The sequence below is a fragment of the Podarcis cretensis genome, assembly GCF_951804945.1.
Source record: "Podarcis cretensis genome assembly, chromosome: 17".
Taxonomy (NCBI): Eukaryota; Metazoa; Chordata; class Lepidosauria; order Squamata; family Lacertidae; genus Podarcis; species Podarcis cretensis.
This window is the reverse complement of record NC_137187.1, coordinates 10,867,003-10,887,141: the sequence shown is the minus strand read 5'-3', so window position 1 is coordinate 10,887,141 and position 20,139 is coordinate 10,867,003. Positions and strand designations below refer to the sequence as shown.

Sequence of the window (20,139 nt, the reverse complement as noted above, 5' to 3'; positions counted from 1 at the left end):
CCGTTTCCCAGCACAGGACAGGGGAAAAGAATGTTGGTCAATCCCCCAGAAAACAGGGGTGCACCCCTCTTCTCCTGTAAAAAAACTGAATGTTTTATCAAGGGCCACCGGATGGGTGCTATAAGTGAGAAGTGTTTTTGATGGGCGTGAAAATGTTTACAGAACTTTGTTCTCATGGTTCAGTACACTGAAGTACTAAATATCACTGCATGGCATCTTTCAAATGATGTCAGATTACATATTGCCCCATTATGCATCATGTCAGATAATATATTACCATGATATGTCAACGATGAACTATGATCAAATGCTAAGGACTGATGCATGTCAGATGTAAAATAACAGTCCAATACTAAATTAGCTACACATGACAACTCTCAGCTAGTGAAGCCAAACTACAGAGCATAAAATGTGGGTGTGCAATAATCAGTTGAGAGAATTTCTGGAAGCAAACAGATCAACTCTGCATTTGACATGCGCATAAACTTGTGTTTCTAAATTTGGGGTGGGGAATCCTTTTCAGCTTGAAGCCCACATTCCCTTAGAGCATCCTTCCAGAGGCCATATGCCAATGGTTGGCAACATGGGCAACACAATGGATGTGATTCTTACGTGTGTGTGTGTGTGTGTGTGTGTGTGTGTGTGTGAAAGGACCCCTGGACAGTTACGTTCAGTCAAGGGCAAATATGGGGTTGCAGCACTCATCTCGTTTTCAGACCAAGGGAGCTAGCGTTTGTCCACAGACAGCTTTCTGGGTCATGTGGCCAGCATGACTAAACCGCTTCTGGTGCAAGGGAACACCATGACAGAAGCCAGAGTGCACGGAAACGCCATTTACCTTCCCGCCACAGTGGTACCTATTTATCTACTTGCACTGGTGTGTTTTCGAACTGCTAGGTTGGCAGGAACTGGGACAGAGCAACGGAAGCTCACCCTGTCGTGCGGATTTGAACCACTGACCTTCTGATTGGCAAGCCCAAGAGGCTCAGGGGTTTAGACCACAGTGCCACCCGCGTCCCTTTGTATTGTATGCTAGTTTCTACACTCACACACTTCTCTTTCCATCCTGGCAAGGGAGAGGCATTACTGGAGCTCAAGGACACATTGCAGCCAGGCAAAAATACCCAAGGGCATTGAGGGGGGTAGCCTTGAGACAGTGTGAATGACTAAGGAGGAGGTGTAGCATGGTGAGAGACCCAAGGGCCAGATAGAGAGAATGGAGGGCCATGCTTGGTCCCCAGAGCTTGAGATTCCTCACCCCAATATAAAGTAATGAGGCCCAACCATGCCAACTACTAATGTCTGGTCCAGGCCTTTCCGTGCTCTCTCCTTGTTGTCTTCCCTCCCTTGCTATCCAACATATGTTACTTGTTGTCACAGCAGATGATGGAGGGGAACAATAACCAGACCATAAGGGAACGAATGAGTGTAGCTGCACTGTCTTCCTCTTCAATAGGAGATGTAAAGAACAACCCCTGGCATCTAGGATATGTGGTACTGACCTGACATGTCCTACAAGAAACTTCAATCGACAGGTTCTGGACTAAAGGTACTTTGCTCTAGGTAGTTTGTACCATAACTTACACAGAAATGATCCTCAGGACAGCATGGACCCCTCATCTCACCGACTGCAAAAGGAAAGCCACTTTCCAAAGGCCTTGATCACATTGTAATAAATGAAACTCTGCTTAACTCAGGCTGGATGATGTCCTTGGTTTTCAACCTCGTTGGCAATTAGAATTCTGGGCCTAATGGAAAGATACATTTCAAGCAATGACGGCTTTCTGTCATTGGGTAATGTCAATGTTCACACCTGCACAATGCCCCAGGCTTACAGTGACCTGTCTGGAAGCAACAAGGTGGGCTCCTTAGACTTTGCTGATTATGATCAGTAGCTGATACGGCTTTATGAATTCAAAAATAAAAGCAGTATTCTGCAAGGCAGAAAGTGCCTCATTTGTAGAAATGCTACCGCAAGCATGTCTATCTTTTGTTTATCTGTTCCTTGGAGCGGGGCAGAAAAAGCTGCTCTTTGTGTCTCAATTACCTCCCTCCCTCTCTTTCTTTCATAAATGATTGGTATTTTTGCAATCCCTTGGAAATCCAAATCCAACTATCTAGACAGAAAACCAATATCTCAGGAGCCAACGATTTGGCTGGGCACATCTTACAGCACTTAAACAACTCAGGGCTCTTGAAGCTTAATGACTGCCATGGCATATTTATTAGACAGGGAGGGGAAGCGAAGAGGTGACATCAATGTTTAATGAAGATACTGGTGGAAACCACACCTAAATGCTGGATTCTTTCTTCTCGGGAAATATAAAGCTGCCTTCCTCCGCTGCGTTTTTAGATTATGAGCAATGTGCTGATCAATAGGCATTACTGCATTACTGAGAATAAGGGGGTAGCTATGCAGAAACAAGCTAAAAATATCAAAAGTATTTCTCTTTCCAAAGTGGACTTTATTGCTTCAATCACTGCTATGCCTTCCTAAGTAATAACAGCTTTGCTCTCGCCCTTGTGCAGTACGATCCACAAACCAATTAAGCAAGCAGAGTTCCAGGGAAGTCCATAGCCGCAATGCAGCATGGGTGCATATCAGGGTTGGAAACCTTTTGCAGCTCAATGGCTGTTTCCATCTGGGCAACCTTCTGGTAGTGGGTGTGGCCAGGAACATTGAATGTGAATTTTACCTTTGTACAGCAGGCTGGTTTCTGCAGACACCCTTCTCTACCCTCCATCCAGGAAAGCAACCTCAGGACCGCAATACCGCAAGGACCGCCTCTTCCCATATGAACCTACCTGGACCCTGAGATCATCTTCTGAGGCCGTCCTTCGTGTGCCTTCTCCATGAGAGGTCCAGAGGGTGGTATCATGAGACCGGGCCTTCTCTGCAGTGGCTCCCCGTCTGCGGAATGTTCTCCCCGGGGAAGTTTGCCTGGCGCCTTCATTATACACCTTTAGGCGCCAGGCAAAAATGTTCTTTTTAAACCAGGCCTTTGGTTGATCCGATTTACGTCCTATGCCCTTTTAAAATGTGGGTTTGGGGGAGGGTATTGGGTTGCTGTTTTTATTTTTATTAGGTATTTTGTGGTTTTATATCTTGATTTTATTCTGTGAACTGCCCTGAGACCCCTGGGTATAGGGTGGTATATAAATTCTAATAATAATAATACAGTGGTGCCTCGCAAGACGAAATTAATTCGTTCTGTGAGTTTTTTCGTCTTGCGATTTTTTCGTCTTGCGAAGTACAGACTTTGGAAAAGCTTCAAAAAGCACCAAAGTCTTCAAAAACCTCAAAAAAGGCTACCACACCGCGTGCTATGAGTTGCTCCTCGAAGTGAATGCACGGTTTTAAGAAAAAGGAAACAAACTCGCAAGACAAAGGAAACAAACTTGCAAGACGTTTTCGTCTTGCGAAGCAAGCCCATAGGGAAATCCGTCTTGCGAAGCAACTCAAAAAACGAAAAACCCTTTCGTTTTGCGAGTTTTTCGTCTTCCGAGGCATTTGTCTTGCGAGGTACCACTGTAATAAAATAATAATAATAATAATAATAATAATAATAATAATAATAATAATATTCAAAGACACATTCCAGCCAGGAAGAAACACTCAAGGAGGGTGCAAAGCAGTGCCAGGGAGGGGTGGGGCTTGTGAGAGGGTGACGCCTAGGGTCAGGGGCGTAGTGTGGGTTGCTGGCACCCAGGACGGTGCTGCGGTCAGTCCCTTCACTGACCAACATCTAATCAAGGGAGTCTCTCCTTGAAAACTAGCCCCACCTGAGCACAGAGAAACGTGAAACCAGGAACATCACTGTGTTGCCTCCTCATCCTGTCCTTGCAGCAAGGCTCTCTGGGCAATGGACGTGGTTCTGGCCGTGCTTTCCCACCTTCCTCTTCCCACCTTCCTCCTCAGTGGGCGATGGCAGCATCCCTCCCTTTTGGCCTGCCCAGGGGCGGGGCATGCACAGATATCCCTTCACTGGCCACGAAAAGGAGGAAGCGGTGCTGCCCTGACCCTGAAGGCTCAGTCTTGGCATGGCTTGCTTCCCTGTGGCTCCGGTCTTGATGAGGGAGCCTGTCACGGGGCGTCTGGTTGTGCCCCCTCAGAAATTTGTGCCCTGGCCCAAGGCCCCCCCGATGCTACATCACTGCCTTGAGTGAGTCTTGAGGGGGTCTAGCATTTTTCAAGCAAGCCTCACTAGCAGAGCTGGAGAAGACAAAGAACAGACACAAACAAGGTGGCACTTGACTTCAGCATCCCTTCCCCAAAGTACTGTGATTAGGGAGGAAAGTCTCCCAAAGCATTTTGGAAGGCCACTCTTAGGTTCAGGGTGTTTCGGAGACATCCCACTTTGGCCCAGGCAAAGCTGGCCCCTCTTCAGTTCTTTATTCAGAATACATCCAAATCTTTTGTAAACCCCCTACTAAATATTCCTGATTATGGTAGCCCAAAAGTTAGAGGGTTCATCCCTGTTCATGGCTGAACCTCCCCACTGTTTGGAGGGAAGCTGCAATTATATTATAAAACATCCTTGTGCTAGGCAGAAACATATATCGCAAAAATGTTGCATTTTTGGCAACTGCAGCGCGTTTACAAATATGATAAGTACCATTTTATGGGTCTACTGGGCTGCATTAAGAATGTCCTTACCATATGGGTGACTGCTGAAAGGAAGACTAACTCGTGTTTTAGAGTTAAGAGGCTTGCAACAATATGAAGAAGTCCTGAAAAGTTATTTATTTAAAGGAAGTTTTGAACTTTCCACACTTCTGAGATAGTATGGACATACTCCTAAAGATCTAGGGCACAGCAGCTTATCAGGGAATGGGAGTATCTGATGTCCCTCTCGCCTTGCATTCTTAAGCCTTCATCCATGTTGTGAATGTGGAAATTTTCCTCTACCAGCAGCCCAAGGCAATATGGGCTACTGAACTTACTGCAGGTGGGGGTACCCTGTCCATTCTGTATGGGCACAGCCTCCAAACTGGGAGAAGACTGTACAGGAAACAAAATACATGGTCTGGCATTTAAGGTGTGTGCCCAAACATACATGCTTTCAACCATGCAGCAACTATGGAAGTGACATTGCAACATTTTGTTTTGATCCTAGAGATAGTATTCAACCCAAGATCAAGCCTGTGTCTGAGATGGGCTTAAAGACGAGGGTGGGTGCATGCAACCCCCCCCCCCCAGCTCCCCACCCCTACTTTCATCCAATCCACTTCAGTGAAAAGGCTTGTTGCTACTGGGAACCCAGATTATACAGGCTTGCCAAATGTGCTTAGACTTCTCTTTTGGACTTAGAATGCAGGAAGATATAAACATGCAGCATGTGCCTGAGGGAACATCACATACATTTGCCTCAAATGCTTCACGAGGGCTTGTAGGTTTGCAACATCATGAGCCCATCTCACCAAGAATACTTTTTCAGTTCTTCAGAAATCAAAAAATAACTGTGTGAGGTTTTTAAACAGGACAGCAAACACATTAGCCGGATGTACCTGCAAACAGCACTTAAAAAGGAAAAGCAGAAAGCCCACATAAAGCATGGTGTGCAAAAAAGCAGAAAACTCAATCAACAATCAATTCATTGATAATTGCATCTGTGAGAAGCACTGCTAAGACATGGGGGAAAGTGGAGGCTTGCTCTGTACTAGGGGAAATCCTCCTTTTAGGGGGCTATGTGCCTGACCTGAAAATACCCTGAGCCACGTGAAAGTGAGCCCCATGGCAATTCTGGGTTGTTCTCTCTGATTTTGCACCTTTTCTCTTTCCACCCTCCACCCACTGTTCCTCTACTCCCAGCACAACAGACATGGGAATCATCCAAGCTGATGCTGTTTGCCAGCCTCCCAAAGGTTGGAAGTTGACCCTTCTTCCAAGTAGGTATGCATCCAAGGCAGCAAGTAGCATGGGACACTGAAATTGAATTGCTGGATGCTGGGCAGGTGGGGGGAGATCAGTGCTGGTGTAAGGTAAGAAAACACATAACCGTGACAAAGTGGAGAGCTGTGGTCTACAAAGGATCAGAAGGTACCTAGTCTAGCATCAGTTACTGGCAGGAGAGTTTATGCTTTCAGTTTTCCCCAGAAAACAACCCACATCCCTCATCTGTGCTGGCTGAGGCTAATGTCCAAAATATCTGGGGGGACATGAGATTGGAGCAGGCTGATCTAGTGGAGCAAAGAATATATCTAGCAGAACAATCCAAGAGAGCTCAAGCAAATGAGCCTTGCAGCAATGTTTGGCTGATGTTGCACAGAATTTGAGCCTGCCATCTGATTACGCCCAGCCTGGCTGTTATATCTGCATGAGGATTTCAGGGGAGAGAACAATGGGAAGCAATACCATCTAATGGGGAAAACGCATTATGAAACCAGAAAAAGACATGAAGGGGGGGGGGGATTTGGCAGCACCACCGCAAAAACAACCAACCTTCTAAATTCCTCAAAGTAATAAAGAATTCTAATTCATATTCTCCCTGAGTAATTTGACAAATATGAACTTGCCTTTGAATATGAATATAAACCCTATTGTCAATACTCGCTCTCTGTGTAATCTTGCCTTTTGAGACATAGCTTTACTATTAAAGATTTCACAATTAATTAACAGTTTGTTTCATGCCAGAGAAGAGTCTTGAATACACAGACAGCTTGAATGCCAGTGGTTTCCATGTTGCATCCTGAGATGCATTCCACTACAAACCAAAAAAAAAACAACCTTCTAAGCTTTGTCTCCCTTATCCATAAGGGTCAAATGTGGCCCACAGGCATGTACAAGTCAACAGAAATCAGCAAGGTAACATTTGTATTAATTAATGTGAATTAATAGGGAAGTGTTTGTGTTTCAGAGGGGCATAGCTCAGAGGTAAAGGTTCACAGGTTCAATTCTTGGCATGTCCAGGTAGGGATGGGAAAGATTCCTACCCCAAATCCCAGACAGCCGCTGTCAGTCAGTGTGGACAATGCTGAGTTAGATGGACCAATAGTCTGACTTGGTATAAGGAGCTTCCTATTTTCCTATGAGCATGTGGAACACCTGTGTTGTCAAACGAGAGTTGCCAAGTGTTCTACAGCTCCATGCTCCTATGCCTCCAAGAGCAGAGAGAGCTGAAGACATTTCAGGCGGGCAGTGGCTGGAGAGTGGCTCCTCCAGCGGGGAAGAGGCAGAGGCTCCAGGCGCGGCGCTGCTTCAGCGAGGCAGGCGAGGGCGGTGAGCTGATGCCAGGAGGTGCTGCGCCCAGCCTCCGCCTCTTCCCTGGCGCCCTCCAGAACTTGGTGCCCTGGCACCCCATGCTATCAGTTGGTAAGCCTAGGATAAGCAGCCATTGTTAAATCATAAGCATTTGCTTATGTGGATGGTGCTGTGGTCTAAGCCACTGAGCTTCTTGGACTTGCCAATCAGAAGGTCACTAGTTCAAATCCTCACAACGGGGTGAGCTCCCATTGCTCTGTCCCAGCTCCTGCCAACCTAGCAGTTTGAAAGCATACCAGTGCAAGTAGATAAACAGGTATCGCTGTGGTGGGAAGGTAAACGGCATTTCCATGCACTCTGGCTTCTGTTACGGTGTTCTGTTGCGCCAGAAGCGGTTTAGTCATGCTGGCCACATGACCCAGAAAGCTGTCCGTGGACAACTGCCAGCTCCCTCAGTCTGAAAGCGAAATGAGAACCACAACCCCATAGTTGCCTTTGACTGGACTTAACCGTCCAGGGGTCCTTTACCTTTATCTATTTGCTGTCATGTGCATCTTGCAGATTTAATACTCATTCTAATATCTGGGTTGCTTGTGTTAACCATAATGTGTGAGGTTACCCATAAATGCGTTGTCCATTCCAGCAATAGCCAGGATTTGAAAGCCTGGCCCACCCTTTGTGCTTTGGGGAATAAAGACCAAGGGAAGGGTTTGAAGGTGGTGATTTGAATAGTATTGCTTTCTGAAGAGGACATGTCTTGAGGAATGCCAGAGTACGCCAGATGGGAACTGGGGTCTCTTGGGGCTGGCCCAATTCATTGCACCAGTGCGCCATTGCACCTGAGGACAACAGGCTACTTTAGGGGGTGCAGGGTAGGGTGTGTGGCATTCACAGAGGGGAACAGTCAGGATGGCTCGATAGGAAGGGAGGGTGGCAGGGGTTGTTACCACTGCCTCCCACACACACCAACACCCACTGCCTAAGAGGCTGTCTGACTCTGCCTCGTGTTAGGGGGCCTCCTCTCATTGTACTGAATCAGAGAAGTGAGTGGGTGTTCCTTGACACATTAAATCAAATGAATCTCTGTTCTATGTATATTATGCTATGGCCGTATGGCTAATGCAATAAAATCGATTGACTGACTGAATCTCTGTTGTCAAGAAAATGGATGGTTTCTGGATTCTTTTCAGCAGTATGAACTTGAAACAAACACACACACACAGTCCAAACCTAGCAAACAGAAAGAATGACATCTGCAATGCAATGCACCCAGAAAAGGCGCCCTCCATTTCAGACACATTTGTTTTTATAAAGCTTAGTACTTTTAAAAATAACTTGGGGTGAAGGCAAAAAGAAAAAGAGTGGCAGAAGTACTGCCCACCAGAAATATGGAGCTCGAAGAAGGTAAATAGAATATATTAAAAAAATAATAGCCCAGGCAGCACTGTATCTTAGAATTGATTCAACAATTGGAAGAGAGGCACTGGGTACAGTTCTTGTGACCTTGTGGAACTTCAGAAAGCACATGAAGCTTTCCGCATGCAGTGAATTTATTCTTCACATGTATGTTTTCAAACGAGAAATTCTGCCCCATCAATATATTCTCAGTGACTGAAATATTAGCTTTCTCAAAATCCACTGTCACCATCTCTCAACCTCAGTCCCCCACCCCCATCTATAAAATGCACCCAGCACTGCCTCCCATTCGTTCTGTTTATGAATGGTTCCTATTTCAGGAACTCTGAGCATATTTAATACAAACTTCTTATGGAGATAATTTATCTACTTTCCGGTTGTTGAGACAAGTTAGTCCTCAGAAAGAGCAACTTCCCAAGGGATATTTGATAGGGATAACAACAGTGCCAGCTCAAACTATTTTTCTGCCTTGGGCAAAAATTAAATGCTGCCCTCAAATCAGGTTCTATATGTGTTTCTTTCCCAGGGGTTTTCCCCAATTGCAGCCTCTTTCCTTTTGTGAATGGTTTCAGAACTCACAGGGTTAAAGAGTTCTGTGTGACGTCTCTCAATTCCTGAGGCGTGACTGAGGGAGTGGCCTGATTCCACTGCCTGTTTGTCTCTGTTTCCGAAGGGAAAGCAGCCATGAACGCTAGCAGTCCAGGGAGAGTCTGAAGAGTTCTGTTTTATTGTTTTAAAGGTAAAGGTAAAGGTACCCCTGCCCGTACGGGCCAGTCTTGACAGACTCTGGGGTTGTGCGCCCATCTCACTTAAGAGGCCAGGGGCCAGCGCTGTCCGGAGACACTTCCGGGTCACGTGGCCAGCATGACATCGCTGCTCTGGCCAGAGCCAGAGCCAGAGCCAGAGCCGCACACGGAAACGCCGTTTACCTTCCCGCTGGTAAGCTGTCCCTATTTATCTACTTGCACCCGGAGGTGCTTTCGAACTGCTAGGTTGGCAGGCGCTGGGACCGAGCAGCGGGAGCGCACCCCGCCGCAGGGATTCGAACCGCCGACCTTTCGATCGTTTTACTGCTTAAATAAAGACTGTCATATAAACACACTAATGACTGGGTGTGTTTGATCTTCTAAACACCGAGGAGCAACAGCCCGCTGTGTTTACTCTGCATTCGTGGCGAACGAAGGATCGGAGCAGCAGGAGGCGCAGCTAGAGGGAAACGTGCCAGGCTCCAGATCGATTAAGCTACGGCTAATTAGGGTCGTAAACCAATTAGCTACGCCACGCCTAATACCTTTGCCCCCTACAAATAAATGGAAGGAAACTTTGCTCAGATCAGTTGCATGGAAAGAGTCTGAAATCATGAAACGGGGAGCGGGGAGTCACACAATGTTATTCCAAAGGTCTAAGGTGATGGGTACATGATGGTCCTCAGGGGATGTTCCCAGTTAACTGTTGGAGCAGATTGAGCCCATGGAGATCTTTTCCAGAATCCAGAAGTAGGGCTTATCTCTGAACCATGTGTCAACATGGTCACATTCCTTTCTCTCAGCGCTTGGGTATGGTGTGGTAGGAAACAGCATTTTGCAGATTTGGGCATGGTGGTTGTTGCTTCCTCCCACAGCACAATAACTTAAGGATCCATGCCACAGATGAGGGCATTTATTGAGGGCATTTATTTATTTAACTTGTACACCATTTTATATTTCAGGAAATTGCATTGTTTACATGTCTCAACAAAAGCCAACTATATGAAACACAGATTCCACATTCAACACAACTGCAACTTCTAATAAAATACCACATTTTAAATAGCGTAATTAAACAAGCAATCTTGTATCTGATATGTTTAGTGTAATGTGTCTGTGAAGGAAAGGGGGCATAGGGATGTAGTACTAAATAAAGAAGCTAGCCCACACTGGACCCAGGATAACAAGTTCTTGAAATAGGAACATTTAGAGCACTGCTGGCCTCATACGACACATATCTGTCAAAACAGGTTGGCTGTTTCTATTTAATTTATTAAATTGTCCATCTAGCTCTGGTTTGCTTTCCAGGTTAAAATGTGGCACGTAGAATAACATGGGACTAATTCTGAACTATTTTGTGAGGCAGTTGTGGCTATGAATGCAATGGTTGCAGTATGCTTTTCAGTTAAGGAATGAAAAATGGGCGAGAGGTTGCACTCACCTCTTCTAACTTCACTTGCCAGCCCTGCCTATCGCTCACCAACTCCTCTCGCCAAAGCCATCCCTTCCCTTCACTCCTTGCCAAAACCACCCTCCCTTTTCCCCTTAGACCTCTCCAAACCTCTATAGCTCACCTGAATTGGCCACTGACTTGCTCACCTGAGCTGCCTGCCCATTTGCTGGCCTGCTCACTTGGCCACCTGGCTGCCACACTGCCAACCCACCTGCCTCTTCCTCCATCTCCCTACCCCTTGGTCTCCACCACTGCTGCAATGGCCCAGCATATATGAGCCCAGTTTGTCACCACACTGTAGCTTGCAGCACCACCTGTCAGCGACCATGCAAAACTGCTGCATGACAACATCCTTAAAAACCATTAGGCGTATAGATATGATAGGAAAACAGGAGAAAGCAAGCGGTAGGAAATGTAGACCTGGAAATGAAGTGGTGGTGGTCAATCAGTCAATATAAAAAGTAGAAAAACCATTCCCCTCTGAAAGTCTGTCACTGTGGTAAGATGAGGTTTTCCAATGGCTCACAGGGATTCAATTAGAGTTGTTTCTGACGGAATTCTAAAAGGCTATGGGCATTTTTAGAATGCAATTTTAAAGGCTACTCGAGTCTTACTAATTGGCTGTCTTGAGATGACACCTTTTAAAGTTGCTATTTTATATTGTTTCTGAATGGCTTCTCTCTCCCCGCTTCAAGTAACTATGTGAAGGCTTCCCATGTAAAATATTTTGCGACAAAAGCGGCAAAGAGTCCTGCAGCACCTTAAAGACTGGCAAACGTATTGTAGCATAAGCTTTCTTGGGGCTCCAGTCTCAGGCACACTTCCTTGGAAGTCTCATGGAACTCCCCAGGGCATCTGGCTCAGTAAGTGCAGATAGGCACATCTTTTTCCTCATACTTGTCCAATTTTGCCTGGAAATTGTTAGGGATAGTCCAAAGTTTGGCCAATGAGGGAGGGGGGGAATGAGAGTGCTAATGATAGAGTGCCTAGGGTATTTTTGTAAGGTTTGGGTAACAATTAGCTTTTCAAAAGGATGAGTATTTGTATTGTGTTTTCTCTGAAACACACAGCAGCCTCAGGCTTATCAAAATGGCTTGGCCACAATAATGTGGAGTGTGACAGAAAGCTTCTCATTTCCCTTCAAAGAAAAGATGGGCTATCACTTTCACTTGCCCTCCCGTGAACCCTTCATATCCTTCTGCCTTGTGTCTTCACAAACGTCTTATAGGTAGTTACAGGGAGGAAGTTTTGGGATCAAACCGCAACAGCAATTCAGAGATGGCCAAGTTCAGGCTGGATGCCAATGAGATGAGCCAGATATTTTCAGTGTCTAGCCAGCTGATCGATCTATGGTAGGAATGGGGGACCTGAGGTTGCCTAGATGGTGATGGATTGCAAATCCCATCAATCTGCTGGCTGGGGCTGATGGAAGTGGGAGTCTGAAGGATTACAAGGTATGGAATATTTAAAATACGCAGAGTAAATGTGAAACTGAAGAAGCCATGGAAGCTGGGGAAGGGAAGTCAAGACTATTGAATTGTTTGGATTGAATTGTTTGGTTATTGTATAAACGTGAAACATGTTACAGAAAATAAAATAAAATTTTATTAAATTGGGGGAAAACAAACATACAAATTGAATAGATGGGAAGCAAGCACCCAGACAGGCAGCAACAACCCTATACAACAGGGGTGGCCAAATCCCAAGAGACTGTGTTCTACTCACAGAGTTAAAAACTGGCAGTGATCCACCTCCTTTTTTGTGGTTCAGGTCAAAATTGTTGAGATTTTTAAAGGAAGGAAAGCCCTGTTTTTTAGGGGAGCCAAAGTTGTTGAGCTTCTTTGGGGGGAGCCAGTGATCTACCAGTGATCTACCACAGAAGTTCAGTGATCTACCAGTAGATCACGACCTACCTGTTGGGCGTGCCTGCACGGTATACAACATCAATACAGCACTGCAATATTTTAAAACAGAGATGGGGGGAAACGTTTTTGGACCAAGGGGCTACCTTATGCCAGTCAAAACCTGCTGGGGGGCGGGTCACATTCCCATGAACAATAACACACTAAAGCTATTTCCCATGAAGGGTTCTTAGTAGGCAAACCTTCAATTTTCTCTATAGACTTTTTAAAAAGTCTTTTTAAAAAAGTTCTCTGACACCATTTATTTATCCTGACTGTGCAAAAGACAAAAAGAACTCCGTAATCCCAGCAGAAGAATACAAATAACATCAATGCACAACTGAAGTGCAAGCCCTGCCTTATGGCTATTCAAAGCCTCAAACTTCAAAATGCAATTTCATCAAAGCCCCTTTCCTTCTTTGCTGCTCCCCAATGATCTGCTGATGGGAGGAAGAGGACTTAGAGGACTGGATGAAATCCAGCTGGGGGCTGCACCCGGTTGGGCACCAGGAGTCCTCACTTCCCCTTTAGAAGCTAATTCTGCCCATCAAAGGCCTCTTTGAGCCAAACTACAACTTACACCAAACACATAGTTAGCAACCTTGTATGGGTCCCCCCCCCAAACGAAAGTAGGCAGGGAATGTTTAAACCTCCAGTTGCCATCCCAATGAAAGCGTACACCCACACTGCATTTTACATTAGGAAAACAGACACATATCAGGATCATGGTCAAGGAGCAAGGGGTTAGATCTCCCTTCTTTGAGCACTGTGCTCCTGATGAAAAGTGAAGGACTACATTAGTATGGTTTTTTTTTTATTTAAAAAACCTGCACAGTTTCTAACTACACATTTAGTGTAACATCCCATTTATCTTTAGCAACTTAGAATCACAAGGGACCATTTCCCAGTGCTGCAACTCCACTGAAGCAATGGACTTCCCTGTGCACAATGAAATCTCCTCTCCCTCTCCCCTCCAGTCCCTTGTGCACCTTCAAAATCAGCTCTGGCGTGTTGAGGGGCCCTCCAGAGCAGATTTTGCTAGCAGCCAGGAAGAGGAGAGGAAACAGAAATGCCATTGCGTACAATCCATAGAGTTGGAAGGGACCCTCACCTTACAGATCATCTCTAGAACGCTTTAGTTTGAGGGCTGCCTTCCCTCATGGACTGCATGTCAGTGGTGGGGCAGGCCAGAGTAGAGCGACAGGTGTGACCCTTACCTTTCTGCAGGAGGCCACACCAACGCCAGAGGTTTCTGCTACACACATCTTCACACAGAGACACATCTCTTCACCCCAGCAAGCATTCCAGCCAGCTAAAAGCATACAGGGAGGATGGGGAAGAGTAAAGCCTAGGAAATGTTCCAGGAATCAGACAGAGAAGCCTGGAGGGTTGTGTTTCCTTCACCTGATGTTTCCTGTACCTGATCTAATCCACCACCTGCTGCTTGATGTAGAATGCAGCATTCTTGACAGATAGCCATCCAACACTTTCAACCGCATCTGTTATCAAAAGCTCCCAGATCGAGGCAGAGGAGAACACATATTGAGGGAGAAAATGGAGTAGGGCATTTCTCTTCCTGCCCCAGTGGCTTGTTTGGTTCAGGTCTTACTGTGTTCACAAGTGGGTGTAACAGAACAGGCGTAAGCTGAGGAATCAGAGCTATGCACTTGAGTTGGGTACACTGATTAAGTACACAGAGGTGTCTATTTTCCTCTCTCATGTCCATTTTGCACTGAACCCAGATTACATGGTGTGAATCATCACAAACAGCTTTTCTGTCTCCTTTAGGGAGGTGATGGGCGTGTCGATAACGAAAATACAAAAAAGGAAGTGCTACTGAAGCAGAACTGTGGTTTAAATGAAATGGGTTCCTCTGCCCAATTTGCAGAATTGGGCTATATTCTCCCCACCCTATGGATAGTATTTAGTGTTCTTGTATCATTTGGTATTCTGAGGGTGGAGGAGGGCTCCATATACTGTATATATAATATTTTCTTAGGAGGGCTCCCGTTGACCAATACTCTACACAGTCCACAGGCCAGGAGAAACTTTGGAGACTTGTTGATTTAATGCTCTCTCTGAACTGAGCGACACATTATGCCCAACACACCACAGAGGAGCCTGTCTCTGCCTGTTGAGCAACTTCAAGGCAAACTCCCCACTAAGGCAAAGAAAGCTGGAGGGTTGCTGTGAAACTCACAGGGAAGGAGACGGGGTGCTTAGTTATGCATCGCCAGAAAAGAAAAGAAAAAGAGGATTTGGATCACCAAAGAAAGAGGACAAAAGAGAGCATCAATTTGCATAACATTTACATACAGTGATTCCTGTGTATAGAAACAAATGGAGAAATAATTACTAGAATTTAAATGGAAGTACAATAGATCGCAGCCCTAGCGAGGAAGATGCCAGGTGACTTACCCGTCTGCTGAGTCCGCAGCCCAGGTGCTTCTTAATCTCAATGGGCATCTTCAAGGCCTCTGCTCTCCCCCCCTCTATGATTCTTTATCTTTAAGGCCGACTTGGATGGGGCAGCGTTTCAAATAGAGGACCGTCCTCTGTAAAGTAGGGCACATGGCCTCCCTAGAAGGAGAGTTGCTGGCTGGTTTCTCCAGCCCCCCCACCCCTTAATGGCTAATTTCCCTGCTCTTCCCCCTTCCAGCTGCCAGGGAAAACTAAATGCTAAGGAGAAATTGAGGTGACCAGTGCTTCTTTCTACCAAAGTAGCGTTACCAGACGTCCCCGGTTCCCGGGGACAGTCCCCAGATTTGCAAATCTGTCCCCGGAAAACGTGGCAGCGGCAGCCTCAGCAGCCCGGAGCCAGCTTGGTAGCGCAGTTGGCTCTGGCTGGCTTCAGGAGCTGCTTGCTGCTCACTGCCATGGCACCTACCATTTCCCCCCACCGAAAGTCCCCATATGATGTGTTGCACACAAGACACATCATATGGGGACTTCCAGGAGGCAAACTGGCGGGCGCCACGGCAGAAAGCAGCTCCTGAAGCCAGCCAGAGCCAACTGCGCTACCAGGCTGGTTCCGGGCTGCTGACTGCCGCTGCCACTGCTGAAGGGGAACTGGGGATGTCCAGCAGTACAGATCTCCTGCCCCCTTCTCCCTTTGTTTTGACTGATCAGGGGAGGCTCAAGAGTTGCGGGCGGGCAGCCGTCGCCCAGTTTTTTAAAAAATTGCGCATTTATGTTTCACAATGTGCGAAAGAAGAGCTTTGCACCTTTATACAATATGCATGTGTGCTTGGGCCCAGGGTCTTTTGCCTCACCATCCCCACTACTGACTCCCTGTTGCTATTCAGCTGCAAAAAAAAAAAAAACGTGTCCCTGGATTCACTGAAAAAAATCTGGTAACCATATACCAAAGCCCCAGCCAAGGGCCCTCTGCAAGCCCCTGGAGCCTCTTGGGCCTGCTCCGGCTCCTCCTCCCTCTTGCTCGCTGTTCACTTGCCTCTTCAGAGCAAACAAGTGAGATGCAGCAACATACCCTCAAACATTTCTCCGATGAAAATCGGAACGTCCTTTTCTACATCAGGAAGCTTCTCCCGCATTTGATCTGGCCCCACACATAGGTGTCATATGCCAACGTACATAGGTCACCGTGAACCAATTATAACCTCTCCTCCGAACCTACTTCACAGGATTGTTGTAAAGAAAAAATGTGTGAGGGAAGGGATCGTGTACCACACCTTCAACAGATAAAGGGAATGAAACAAGATTTTAGCTGTAAGCTGCCTTGAGTCCCTGTCAGGAAACATACCATGGAGTAAATCTTACTGAACTCAGTGGGACTTTGTTCAGAGTAAAAATGCTTTGGATTGCAGTGTAAGGCTGCACACAGTCTTTACCCAGTTACCTGGGAGTAAGCTCCATTGAATACAATAGGACTAACTTCTGAGTAGGCAATGTAAAGCTCAATTTACAATGAAGGAATAAACACTCCACACAGTAAAAAGAAGAAAAAACAACAACCGGCTGGCTATTGAGGCATTGCAATTAAAGAATTTAATGTGGATTGGTTCCCTTTCCCTTCAAAATTATAGGAAAGGGCTTTGTATGCCAGCGTCACCCTTTCCTTCATTTGGTGCAGGTGTTTTATTTTCAGTATAAACAGAACTCCTTTTTTTGCATCTACGCACAAACACACACACCGCTTATCACTCACTCACTCACTCAATCAATCAATCAATCAATCATTTTTAATTTGTACCCCGTCTTTCTATCTTACAATACTCAAGGTGGTTTACAAGCTGAAGAAACAAAAAATGTACATCTTATAACAATCTGATGCAATACAAAAATGTGACAATAAAACAACTTTAAAATAAGCAGCCTACATCAAAAAAGTAACATTCAACAATTAGAATACAGTGGTACCTCGGGTTACATACGCTTCAGGTTACATACTCTTCAGGTTATAGACTCCACTAACCAGAAATATTACCTCGGGTTAAGAACTTTGCTTCAGGATGAGAACAGAAATCGTGCTCTGGCGGCGCGGCAGCAGCAGGAGGCCCCATTAGCTAAAGTGGTGCTTCAGGTTAAGAACAGTTTCAGGTTAAGAACGGACCACCGGAACAAATTAAGTACTTAACCTGAGGTACCACTGTAGTATAAAATAATAATAATATAAACATAAAAAATTAAACAGAAATCCACTCAACAGTTACAATAAATAATTTCTAAACTGTAATCAATAAAACAATAGCAAGCCACAGTACATAACATAAAATAACACAATACAAACTGAGAAGCCGAGACTAGAGGGTGGAGCAAGGGGGGAAAGAAGGAGGCCTTACCTGACGAAGTTTCTCCCCTCACAGTTCTTCCTTCAGGACCAGCTCCCTTAGGAGGACTCCTAGGGCCGGAGGGTCGGGCAAGGAGCTGGAAGGAGGCATTGCCTCTCCCCTATAATTATAATTGTCCTCTAAGATGTGGAGGGGAGGAAAAAAAGGGAAAGCGGGACATTCCTGGATCAAATCAGAAACCAGGATGGCTTCCGTAAACCTGGGACTGTCCCTAGGAAATCGGGACACCTGGAGGTCTGCAGCAGCAGCAGCAGTAAGTGCTGTGTGCTCTGTCCTCTGGGAGGTGGTGCAGACTGGACCCCTGCGAGAGGGCCTTGTGAATGAGAGTGCTATGTACTGAGTTGAATAGGATCCAAACTGCAGCAGTCTGATTGGTCCTAGAACAATAGGATCCAAATTGCAGCAGTCTGATTGGTCCTAGAACAATAGGATCCAAATTGCAGCAGTCTGATTGGTCCTAGAACAATAGGATCCAAATTGCAGCAGTCTGATTGGTCCTAGAACAATAGGATTCAGAATGCAGCAGTCTGATTGGTCCTAGAACAATGCAGCAGTATGATTGGTTGGCAGGAACCACCCAATCATGCTCCAGATATAAGTGAATCCACAACCTGATTGGCTTACAGTAGAATTCCAGAATTAGCCAATCATGTCCAGCCCATTGTGTAAATAATGTATATAAAGCAGATACTTTGAGGGGACATCCATTCATTCCTCCTCACCACTATGAGTTGAATAAAGAGCATGAAATCACTTTGCGACTATGAGTATACTTCAGAGAGGAAGAGGAAGAGGGCCCATGGACACCCCTCACAACCCTATACCTTGCATTGAGGCCTTCCCCCTGCTGCGTAGCTGCCCCCTTGCCCCCAACCTTCTTTACCCCACGACAGGGAGCCTCTGATGTGCTGAAGGGGCGGAGATGGAAGCACGATGTGAAGTTTGGCTTTCAGAGGGATGAGGAGGAACGGCTGCCACAGTTCCACATCAATCCAGCCAGCTTTCAAGGCTGCTATTGCCTTTTGAAGAAGCCGTTTTTGTGCCTTGCTTCGGCAGCTGCTGCCTTTGCCTGGTCAAAGCGAGAGCAGGATCTGCCTGCGCAAACAGTGGAAGACATCTTGCAAGGAGAGAGCGCTGCAACTGTCTCCTCTTTCCTCGTTAAGAAGAGAACAGAGGATGCTAAGCCTGACAGGCCTTGAACCCTTTCCTACCCATCTACTTTTCCCAAAGCCCTCACAAAGGATACTTTAATCCAAGCACTGGAAAGAACTAATGAAGAATTTAGGCAGAGAGTGCCATTACCCCTCCTAGCCCTTCACAGAATCCAAGATTTTCTTGAAACTACTGGAGATAGCAGGGCCAGCGATAGCACCTGGCATTCAGGGGCAACTGGCAAAGGCTCAGGGTCCAGGCAGGGCCCACCATCGATACCAAGCCTGTATCTTGTTCTGATCAGCTCTGGACTGCTGTGTCCAGCTGTCATTTTAAGTTCCCTCAATGCCTCAGAGCGACATGACATTGGGGTGCATTGTGGGAACTTAAAATAGTGGATAAACCGAGAAACTCGGTGCTGCAAAAAGAGGAGGGGCCTCACTGGCCAAAGCCAAAATTGATTTTAATATGGTATTTGCCGCATTGGCCCAAATATAAGCCACACTCCCCCCCCTCCCGAATTCTGATCGTGAAAAGTTAAAGTGCGGCTTCTATTTGAGACCTTACGCCTCCAGCAAAGCAGTGCAGCTCCTCCCCCCAGGAAGCAGCCCGGGGGCGTGGGGCAACGGCACCCATCCCATCCACAGCTCCCAAGCCGCCGAAATTTAAAGGTGTGGTTTATTTGCGGCACGGTTTATATTTGGGGCAATGCGGTATTTTACATTGTTGTAAGGCTCATTAAAAGGGACGTGGGTGGCACTGTGGGTTAAACCACAGAGCCTAGGACTTGCTGATCAGAAGGTTGGTGGTTCGAATCCCTGTGACGGGGTGAGCTCCCGTTGCTCAGTCCCTGCTCCTGCCAACCTAGCAGTTCGAAAGCACATCAAAGTGCAAATAGATAAATAGGTACCGCTCCGGCGGGAAGGTAAACGGTGTTTCCGTGCGCTGCTCTGGTTCGCTAGAAGCAGCTTAGTCATGCTGGCCACATGACCCGGAAGCTGTACGCCGGCTCCCTCGGCCAATAAAGTGAGATCAGCGCCGGAACCCCAGAGTCGGCCACGACTGGACCTAATGGTCAGGGTTCCCTTTACCTTTAAGGCTCCTTAGGACCCTATGGTGAAGGGCAGGTCAGAAATCCTACGAATGACATCAGGATGAATGAATGAATATTGATAGGGTCACATTCTCTTCCTCTCCTATTCTCACCCCTTTTCTCTCTTCCTAACACTTTAATGCCCCGTCTCTCTCCCACTCCCTTCATCTGTCCTACCCAGACAGTTGTCAGAAGAACAGTAGATCACTGTTGCTAGAGGTCTGAACGGATCGCTTGTGAAGTGCTTTCTCTCTTCCATGCCTCTTTCCATCATCCCACGTCTCAGCTTTCCCATCCTCTCCCTCCAGGCTGGCCTAAAGCTTCCCATTTGCTGATCTAAAGAGGACTTTGAATATGAATTCACAC

At 46.4% G+C, this 20,139-nt stretch overlaps 1 long non-coding RNA gene across 2 annotated transcripts in view; it reads right to left on the bottom strand.

Moving 5' to 3' along the window:
* Positions 1-19,054, bottom strand: part of LOC307206618 — a 65,160-nt gene extending 46,106 nt beyond the window's left edge. The window contains exon 1 of one of the 2 annotated variants that reach the window (XR_013834422.1): positions 18,412-19,054. This is a non-coding gene — a long non-coding RNA (uncharacterized lncRNA). Of the gene's footprint in view, positions 1-17,519; positions 17,734-18,411 lie in introns of those variants that run through there. The other variant, XR_013834423.1, reaches the window with a different exon arrangement.
* Positions 19,055-20,139: the final 1,085 nt, after the last annotated feature.